This window comes from Ictalurus punctatus, unplaced genomic scaffold, assembly GCF_001660625.3.
Source record: "Ictalurus punctatus breed USDA103 unplaced genomic scaffold, Coco_2.0 tig00163732, whole genome shotgun sequence".
Classification (NCBI taxonomy): Eukaryota; Metazoa; Chordata; class Actinopteri; order Siluriformes; family Ictaluridae; genus Ictalurus; species Ictalurus punctatus.
The window spans coordinates 1-10,000 of NW_026521185.1; the positions used below are offsets into that span (position 1 = coordinate 1).

Consider the following 10,000-nt stretch of genomic DNA (forward strand, 5'->3'; position numbering starts at 1 on the left):
CAGATCCGCTGCCACAGATACCAGAACAAGATCCCGAATGCGTACACATCCACTGAATGATCATACTTTCCTACACACACACCACACACACACACACACACACACATTAATTCAGGGAATATGTGAGTTCATATACTGTTATTTAAATGGTCAAGTAGTTCTCTGCGTGTGTTTAGTCTTTTGTGTGTGTGTGTGTGTGTGTTTGTGTGTGTGTGTGTGTGTGTGTGTGAGAGAGAGAGAGAGAGAGAGAGAGAGAGAGAGACACCTGTGAACAGTCCGGGCCATGTGTATGGGTGTTTCCTACGTGGCTGCCCGACATCATGGCTTCAGGTTTGCAGAACCCAAGATCTGTGATTTTTGCCCGATTCTGTTTGTCTAGCTGTGTATACACCCACACACACACACACACACACACACACCACACACACACACACACACACACACACACATACAGTTAGTACACACTGTCGCATATTCTATTTGTTTGATTTCATCTAATGCTGCTTCCTTTTTCTGCCCTCCCCCTCATCTGATTGACAGCCTGCACAAGTCACTCCTCCTGCTCTGTAGAATTATTGAGTCTGCTTTTTGTGTTGTTGTGTGTGTGTGTGTGTGTGTGTGTGTGTGTGTGTGTGTGTGTGTGTGTGTGTGTGTGTGAGAACTGAATGTTGTGAAATTCTCACCAGCACGTTTTGAGTTTGATGTCTCTGTGTACGAGCCCCTGACCGTGCAGGAAGCGAATCCCCTCCACCACATCCAGCGCAATCTGTAGACGCTCCTTCAGAGAGAGACCATTCTGCGCGCACACACACACACACACACACACACACACACACACACCACACACACACTTATCTGAGGCCACTTTTTCTTTTCCGATACTGAACCCTGGGTATGAGCCTGTAGCGATTCCCACCCGAAATTTCATCTTTAAATTAAACTTTTTTAAAAACATATTTTTGGAAGAACTTCACTTAAACACCCCCCCCACCCCCCCCCCACACACACACACACACGACTTCTACACACCCCCTTCACTTACACAGCAAATACACTGCAAGTATAAATGCAATAAAATCAATCTAACAAAAACACATCAAGTCTCTTTACATGGAAACTTCCACAAAACTTTTCCAAATCCAATCCCAATCTTTTCCATCTATTACATTCGTTCTTTTCCCCACTGTCGGTATCTTGGGGATCGGATCAGGACCACCATTCGTTTGTGTGTGTGTGTGGTGTGTGTGTGTGTGTGTGTGTGAGAACTGTGATGAACATGTATTGTACGAACAGATTCATCTATCAGCTATTTATTTACTAAATGGAGGAGTATGAATCTTTGAAGTTCAGCTTATCAGCTTGATTGTAATGTTTAACGCTGGAGTAAAAATAAAGAAGTGTTTCTCCAGACAGACATAAATCCTGAAAATCTTCAGAGTGAAGTGAGAAAGAAATCTGAGAAACAAGCCGCAATAATGATGAACTGCTTCTGTTACTGAAAACACAGAGGACGTGTGTGTGTGTGTGTGTGTGTGTGTGTGTGTGTGTGTTTGTTTGTGTGTACCTTGAGGCCCGTGTACAGTCTCGGTGCAGTCTCTCCATGATCAGCAGCACTGCGATGCTCGAGCCTCCACCGTACGTATGATCAATCACAGAACCATGAAGATCCACCATCCGCTCATGCTTAGGTAAAGACCTGGGAGAGAGAGAGAGCGAGAGAGAGTGTGAGAGAGCGAGAGAGCGCAAGAGAGAGTGTGAGAGAGCGCGAGAGAGAGCGCAAGAGAGAGTGTGAGAGAGCGCGAGACAGAGCGCGCAAGAGAGAGTGTGAGAGAGCGCGAGAGAGAGCGCAAGAGCGCCGGCGAGAGGAGCGAGAGAGAGCGAGAGAGAGAATGAAATACATCTGCTAGCATTTGCTTTTTACTGTCAGTGCTGCTTTTGTCCATTAGAGGGCATTGTGTGTGTGTGTGTGTGTGTGTGTGTGTGTGTGTGTGTGTGTTACCTTGTGTAGTGGAACTCGAGTGCAAGGTCATTCCAGTGTTTGTCATCAGGAGGTACCACTGACTTCAGGCGCAGGGGTTGTGTCCCCCCATAAATCCCAAGTGTCACACAAATACACACTCCATACTGCCCCCTGCCCAGCTCCCCCCCAGCTTCGGCTTCCCACACCACACACACACACACACACACACACACCACACATATATATATATAGATAAAACAGACTGTGTCAAAGTACACGACCAGAAACTCTGTGCGTGTGTGTGTGCGCGCATGTGTGTGTGTATGAGTGTGTGTATGCGTGCGTGTGTGTGTGTGTGTGTGTGTACATATATGTGTGTGTTCTCACCGTACAGTAGTGTATCTATGAGTGAGCGACTCTCCAGTGAGAGGCGTGCGGGCGGGGGGCGTGTTCTTTCCTCACACGCACCCACAGATCCTCTGTCCGACCGAGACAGACGGTCCGTATGACCACTCCTCTAACTATACACACTACACACAACACACCACACACACACACACACAACAATATAGTGAAATCCGTGTTATATCCTGCTTTCTTGTACAATTCCACCAGCAAACCTTGAAGGGCGGGGGCTTATTAAACAGCAGATAAGAGTAACTGTGTGTGTGTGTGTGTGTGTGTGTTGTGTGTGTGTGTGTGTGTGTGAGTGAGACCTGTCTGAGCGAGGCAGCGAAGGCTTCGTGAGAGCTGTTGAGTCGAGTGCGGATTGGAGCAGATGCTCTTGGCCAGTTTGGCGGGGCGCTCAGACTCTCGATGGCGTCCTGAGCTACTTTCCTCTTCCACTCAGGGCGTGATGGAGGGAGGGTTCACCCACGACAACCTCTGGATTATCTACACAGGCAGCAGAGAGAGAGAGACAGACAGATGGTAAGACAGTGAGACAGACAGGCGGTGAGACAGACAGGCGGTGAGACAGTGATACACACACAGTACCCGTTTGATCTGCTCCCAGATAGGCGTGTAACGGACGATCCAGAGTGAAACGTCACCTCCACATGATAGGCAGCGTTCAGGATCTAACACAACGCACACGCACGCACACACACACAACACACACACACACACACACACACACACACACACACACACGGGTGTTCAGGTATAATGGTGTTACATTATTCAGCCATTATTGAAGTTGCACTGAATGTCTCTGTAAATGTTTTGTGAATGTGATGCTGTTTTGTGAACGCAACTGTAATACACTGCAAGACACCAGGGGGCACTAATCACTCATAGGAAGAGAGAGAGAGACTGTGTGTGGACCTGTTTGAGGTGGTTGGAGGTGATGTTATGGCGTCCATGTTGGATTTCTCCAGGCTGCTCAGGCAGCGCTCCAGCGTTCCCACAAAACTCTCACGTAAATAATCCACAGAGCTGGTGAGTTTATTAGCGACGGCCTGATTCAGACGCACAACGATCAGCTCCTGGATCTGCTGGATACACGACTTAATGTCCTTACTGCTCACCGTCGGCGTCTCCGTTAGAGCTCACAATGTTCTGAGAGAGAGAGGAGAGAGAGAGAGGAGAGAGAGAGAGAGGGAGGGGAGAGAGAGAGAGAGAGGGGAGAGGAGAGGCGAGAGAGAGAGAGAGAGAGAGAGAGAGGGAGAGAGAGAGAGAGAGAGGGGAGAGAGAGAGAGAGAGAGAGAGAGAGAGAGGGAGAGAGAGAGGGAGAGAGAGAGAGAGAGGGAAGAGAGAGGGAGAGAGAGAGAGAGGAGAGGGAGAGAGAGAGGGAGAGAGAGAGAGAGAGAGAGAGAAGAGAGGAGAGAGGAGAGAGAGGGAGAGAGAGAGAGAGAGAAGAGAGAGGAGGGAGAGAGGGAGAGAGGGGAGAGAGAGACTTTTAGAACCCTACGATTAGTGGAACACCCGCTCTACCACCTGATCCACAGCCGCCCCATCATGTGGGATTTGATGAGAAATAATATCAGTAATCATCAACAACCTTCAGATGTTAGCCAGTCAGCAGTAATCTCCTCATTGAGAAAACCAAGAAACCACAGCCGTAACCTTTGACCCCCTACCCCTCCCTACCTGTGAACTCGAGGTTGGCTGCATCCTCCTCCAGAAGCTGCTCCTTCATGGTGCTCAGCGTCTCCACGATCATCTCCTTCATCTCCTCCTGCTTGCGGTTGGCGATGGCCATGAGGGAGGTGAAGAGCTCCGCCTCCTTTCTCCCGGGTGTACTACTCCAGCCTACGGGGCGTGATCTGAAGATCCCTCTGCATGTCGAACGCCTGACATACCACAAACAAACAAACAAACAAACAAACAAACAATTATTCAAATAAATCACATACCAACACGTGAGCAGGTGGAGATTATTTCACAACGGTTCCAGTTCATCACGGATCCGCTGAGAACAGAGCGCCCGCTCACACACCAACACACAGCGAGACCGTTAACTAGCTTCGTGCTTTAACACACAACACAGGAGAGAAATAAACAAGTTTAGGATTGTTCTAACGCGCTGACTTGCCAGTCATTTACTTCACTTACGTGTCTCGCGTACACCTGAAAGATTTAAAAGCGACATCAACTAGACGAGGCGTCAGAGCCAAAACATCCTCAACATCCTCACGTGTCAGGTTTCCGAGTGGAAGTGTGAAACATGTAGTGATGTCACGCACAGCGGCGTTAAACACAACCGACGAGCTCCGTGTCTCTCTTTAAAACGGTCCGCCGTCGTCGTGATTGGCGTCATGAGCCGCGTCTCAAATCTAAAACTCTGAGCTTACAATCAAAAGTATTTACTAATCCAGAAAATCCAGAAGACTGGTACGCAGACGCGAGCTTTCTGTGGGTCAGGAGAGGATTTTAAACCTCACTCACTCACTGTAAGAGGAGACCCGGTTAGAGTTCTGTAGGAGTAGGGTTCTGTTTTTGTTTAATATACTTCTTCATGGGGCAACTACAAATAAAATACGAAATCTGCCCCTACTGGGTATCTGTGGAGTCCCACCTACACCCTACAGCATCACGCGAACATTTAACAAGAGCGGGAACATTTCCTTAACAATAAGTACTGTGAGTGAGAGAGATTTTACTCACACTCTCTCTCTCTCTCTCTCTCTCTGTCTGTCTGTCTGTGTCTGTCTCTCTCTCTCTGTCTCTCTGTGTCTGTCTCTCTGTGTCTCTCTCTCTCTCTGTCTGTCTCTCTCTCTCTGTCTGTCTGTCTGTCTGTCTCTCTCTCCCCCCCCCCCTCCCTCTCTCTCTCCCTCCCCCCCCCCTCTCCTCCCCCCCTCTCTCTCTCCTCCCCTCTCCCTCTCTCTCTCCCTCTCCCCCCCTCTCTCTCTCTCCCCCCCCCCTCTCTCTCTCTCCCCCCCTCCCTCTCTCCTCTCCTCTCCCCCCCTCCCTCTCTCTCTCTCCCTCTCCCCCCCCCCCTCCCCCCCTCTCCCCCTCTCCCCCCCCCCTCTGTCCTGTGTTCAGGGTTCTGCAGTGGTTCCTGTTCTCGTTCCTACCTGGTTGATGAAGAGGTCGAGGCAGCTGCAGTGAAGAGCGTTCAGTCGGTTTGCCGCCTCCACCAGCTGACTGGTGAACACCTGCCGGGTGAAGTGCACGAGGAGTCGATGGAGGCGGTCCAGACTCTCCCCGAGAACGCTGTGAGGTTTCCCAGAGGGGCCATGCTGTGTTTGGGAGGGAGCGCCACACGAACAGTTTCCATGTCCGTCCTGGAGGAAGCCCAGGGAGAAGAGCTGCTTCTGGAGAGCCCCGATTCCCCTGAGAGGCAGGAATACCGGGAATACTGGGGACGCGGACGAAGCAGATGGGAAACGGAAGCAGGTCGTGGACCTTCAGGAGCTCGGCCGCCTGGTCCGGGCTAACAGAGTCCTGACTCAGAGCATAGAGGATTATGGGAATTGTGTTTTGCATGCAGTCCTCCAGAGCCTCCTTAATGGGCTGCACTCCAGCACACGGCACCACCATGATCCTAGTCTCCTAGAGAGACGGGACGGGGGGGGGTTAAATATTCACAGCAGCTTAAATTTAATCGTGTGTGATTTACAGGAAATAAAATGTATATTATATGTCATTTTTACATCTAAGGTCTGTCCCATAAACACCGTTTCCCACAAAACTGTCGCGTTTCCTTCACACGCGTGTCACGTGTTGTACTGCAAGCTCATGTTCACTTTTTAAGTGGATATTCGGTGAGGCCAGCAGTTGCTCTGAAGGAGTTACAGGGTACAGTGTCTGAGTGGAGTGAAGGTGTAGTCGAGCACTGGATGGGAGGCGTGGCTAGGAAGAGACCGCTGCTCAGGACGAGCCCATGAAGAGAGCGTGAGAATGATAAACGTGGTGGTGGGCAGCGTCACGCTGTGGGGATGCGTTTCTTCTTCAGAGAAGAACTCAGGGGGATATTACAAGACAAGCTTCTTCAGTCTGTTACAGTGTCATTTCTAATCCAGACAAAACCGCGGGAATACTGTACTGTAACCGCACAGGAAGACGGGCAGAAAGGCGAAAGAGAAGAAAAAAGTGTTTTAGAGTGACATCACAGCGTGTTCACGATCATGTGACCAGCGTTCTGTTCCATCAGCAGGTATTACTGATCTGAACACAGGAATGTGTGCGTCATTAAAAGAGAGAGACGTTATTTAAACGTGAGCATACACGTCGTATTAATGTTAAACTGGACCTGTACGGATGCTAACAGTTAGCGGAGAGCAGCATGGGAACGAAGACTACCAGTCAAAATGTGTGGGAAATAAAAAACACAGCATCACAGCGTTCTCACGAGAACCCAAGAGCAGAGGATTACAGACCAGGGTTAAAGGTTCTACTGCAACATCAATCACACAACATGCAGAGAGAGAGACAGAGGGAGGGGGAGAGTCAGGGAAAGAGAGCGAGAGTGAGTGTGAGAGAGAGAGAGAGAGCGAGAGAGAGAGAGAGAGTGAGAGAGAGGGAGCGAGAGTGAGAGAGAGTGAGGGGGAGAGTGAGAGCGAGGGAGAGAGAGAGAGCGCGAGTGAGGGAGAGAGTGAGGTAGAGAGCGCGAGTGAGGGAGAGAGTGAGAGAGCGAGCGAGCGAGAGTCAGGGAGAGAGTGAGAGACAGAGAGAGAGAGAGTGAGGGAGAGAGAGTGAGAGAGAGAGCGAGTGAGGGAGAGTGAGAGAGAGAGTGAGCGAGAGTGAGGGAGAGTGAGAGAGAGAGAGAGAGAGAGTGAGGGAGAGAGTGAGAGAGAGAGAGCGAGTGAGGGAGAGTGAGAGAGAGAGAGTGAGGGAGAGAGAGTGAGAGAGAGAGCGAGTGAGAGAGAGTGAGAGTCAGGGAGAGAGTGAGAGTGAGTGAGAGTCAGGGAGAGAGTGAGAGAGAGAGAGAGTGAGAGAGTGAGAGTGAGAGAGAGTCAGGGAGAGAGAGTGAGAGTGAGGGAGAGAGAGTGAGAGTGAGTCAGGGAGAGAGAGAGAGTGAGTGAGAGTCAGGGAGAGAGTGAGAGAGAGGAGAGTGAGAGAGTGAGAGTGAGTGAGAGTCAGGGAGAGAGTGAGAGTGAGTGAGAGTCAGGGAGAGAGTGAGAGTGAGGGGAGAGAGAGTGAGAGTGAGTGAGAGTCAGGAGAGAGTGAGAGTGAGTGAGAGTCAGGGAGAGAGTGAGAGTGAGAGAGAGTCAGGGAGAGAGTGAGAGTGAGGGGAGAGAGTGAGAGTGAGTGAGAGTCAGGGAGAGAGTGAGAGTGAGGGAGAGAGAGTGAGAGAGTGAGAGAGAGTCAGGGAGAGAGTGAGAGTGAGGGAGAGAGAGTGAGTATCAGGGAGAGAGTGAGAGTGAGTCAGGGAGAGAGTGAGAGTGAGGGAGAGAGAGTGAGAGAGAGAGCGAGTGAGAGTCAGAGAGCGAGTGAGGAGATGAGAGAGAGAGTGAGGGAGAGAGGGAGAGTGAGAGAGAGAGAGAGAGTGAGAGAGAGGGAGAGTGAGCGAGGGAGAGAGAGAGTGAGAGAGAGAGGCGAGTGAGAGAGTGAGAGTCGGGAGAGAGAGAGAGAGAGTGAGAGAGAGAGAGTCAGGAGAGAGTGAGAGTGAGGGAGAGAGAGTGAGAGTGAGAGAGAGTCAGGAGAGAGAGAGAGTGAGTGAGAGTCAGGGAGAGAGTGAGAGAGAGAGAGAGTGAGAGAGTGAGAGTGAGTCAGGGAGAGAGTGAGAGTGAGAGAGAGTCAGGGAGAGAGAGAGAGTGAGTGAGAGTCAGGGAGAGAGTGAGAGAGAGAGAGAGTGAGAGAGTGAGAGTGAGTGAGAGTCAGGGAGAGAGTGAGAGTGAGTGAGTCAGGGAGAGAGTGAGAGTGAGTGAGAGTCAGGGAGAGAGTGAGAGTGAGTGAGAGTCAGGGAGAGAGTGAGAGTGAGGGAGAGAGAGTGAGAGTGAGTGAGAGTCAGGGAGAGAGTGAGAGTGAGTGAGAGTCAGGGAGAGAGAGTCAGGGAGAGAGTGAGAGTGAGGGAGAGAGAGTGAGAGTGAGAGAGAGTCAGGGAGAGAGTGAGAGTGAGGGAGAGAGAGTGAGAGGAGTGAGAGAGAGTCAGGGAGAGAGTGAGAGTGAGGGAGAGAGAGTGAGAGAGTGAGAGTGAGAGAGAGTCAGGGAGAGAGTGAGAGTGAGTGAGAGTCAGGGAGAGAGTGAGAGAGAGAGAGAGAGAGTGAGAGAGTGAGAGTGAGTGAGAGAGAGTGAGAGTCAGGGAGAGAGTGAGAGTGAGTGAGAGTCAGGGAGAGAGTGAGAGAGAGAGAGAGTGAGAGAGTGAGAGTGAGAGAGAGTCAGGGAGAGAGTGAGAGTGAGGGAGAGAGAGTGAGAGTGAGAGAGAGTCAGGGAGAGAGAGAGAGTGAGTGAGAGTCAGGGAGAGAGTGAGAGAGAGAGAGAGTGAGAGAGTGAGAGTGAGTGAGAGTCAGGGAGAGAGTGAGAGTGAGTGAGAGTCAGGGAGAGAGTGAGAGTGGAGAGAGTCAGGGAGAGAGAGAGAGTGAGTGAGAGTCAGGGGAGAGAGTGAGAGAGAGAGAGAGTGAGAGAGTGAGAGTGAGTGAGAGTCAGGGAGAGAGTGAGAGTGAGTGAGAGTCAGGGAGAGAGTGAGAGTGAGTGAGAGTCAGGGAGAGAGTGAGAGTGAGTGAGAGTCAGGGAGAGAGTGAGAGTGAGTGAGAGTCAGGGAGAGAGTGAGAGTGAGGGAGAGAGAGTGAGAGTGAGTGAGAGTCAGGGAGAGAGTGAGAGTGAGTGAGAGTCAGGGAGAGAGTGAGAGTGAGAGAGAGTCAGGGAGAGAGTGAGAGTGAGGGAGAGAGAGTGAGAGTGAGAGAGAGTCAGGGAGAGAGTGAGAGTGAGGGAGAGAGAGTGAGAGTGAGTGAGAGTCAGGGAGAGAGTGAGAGTGAGGGAGAGAGAGTGAGAGAGTGAGAGTGAGAGAGAGTCAGGGAGAGAGTGAGAGTGAGTGAGAGTCAGGGAGAGAGTGAGAGAGAGTGAGAGAGTGAGAGAGAGTCAGGGAGGGAGAGAGAGTGAGAGTGAGGAGAGAGAGAGTGAGAGAGAGAGAGTCAGGGAGAGAGTGAGAGTGAGAGAGAGTCAGGGAGAGAGTGAGAGTGAGTGAGAGTCAGGAGCAGGGAGAGAGTGAGAGAGAGAGAGAGAGTGAGAGAGTGAGAGTGAGTGTCAGGGAGAGAGTGAGAGTGAGTGAGAGTCAGGGAGAGAGTGAGAGAGAGTGAGAGAGTGAGAGAGTGAGAGTGAGTATCAGGGAGAGAGTGAGAGTGAGTCAGGGAGAGAGTGAGAGTGAGGGAAAGAGAGTGAGAGAGTGAGAGAGAGTCAGGGAGAGAGTGAGAGTGAGTGAGAGTCAGGGAGAGAGTGAGAGAGAGAGAGTGAGAGAGTGAGAGTCAGGGAGAGAGTGAGAGTGAGTGAGAGTCAGGGAGAGAGTGAGAGTGAGTGAGAGTCAGGGAGAGAGTGAGAGTGAGAGAGAGTCAGGGAGAGAGTGAGAGTGGGGGAGAGAGAGTGAGAGAGTGAGTGAGAGTCAGGGAGAGAGTGAGAGTGAGTGAGAGAGAGAGTGAGAGAGAGTCAGGGAGAGAGTGA

General features: G+C 51.1%; 1 pseudogene; it reads right to left on the reverse strand.

Moving 5' to 3' along the window:
• Positions 1-15: 15 nt before the first annotated feature.
• Positions 16-10,000, reverse strand: part of LOC128632688 (dual serine/threonine and tyrosine protein kinase-like) — a 23,274-nt pseudogene continuing 13,289 nt past the window's right edge.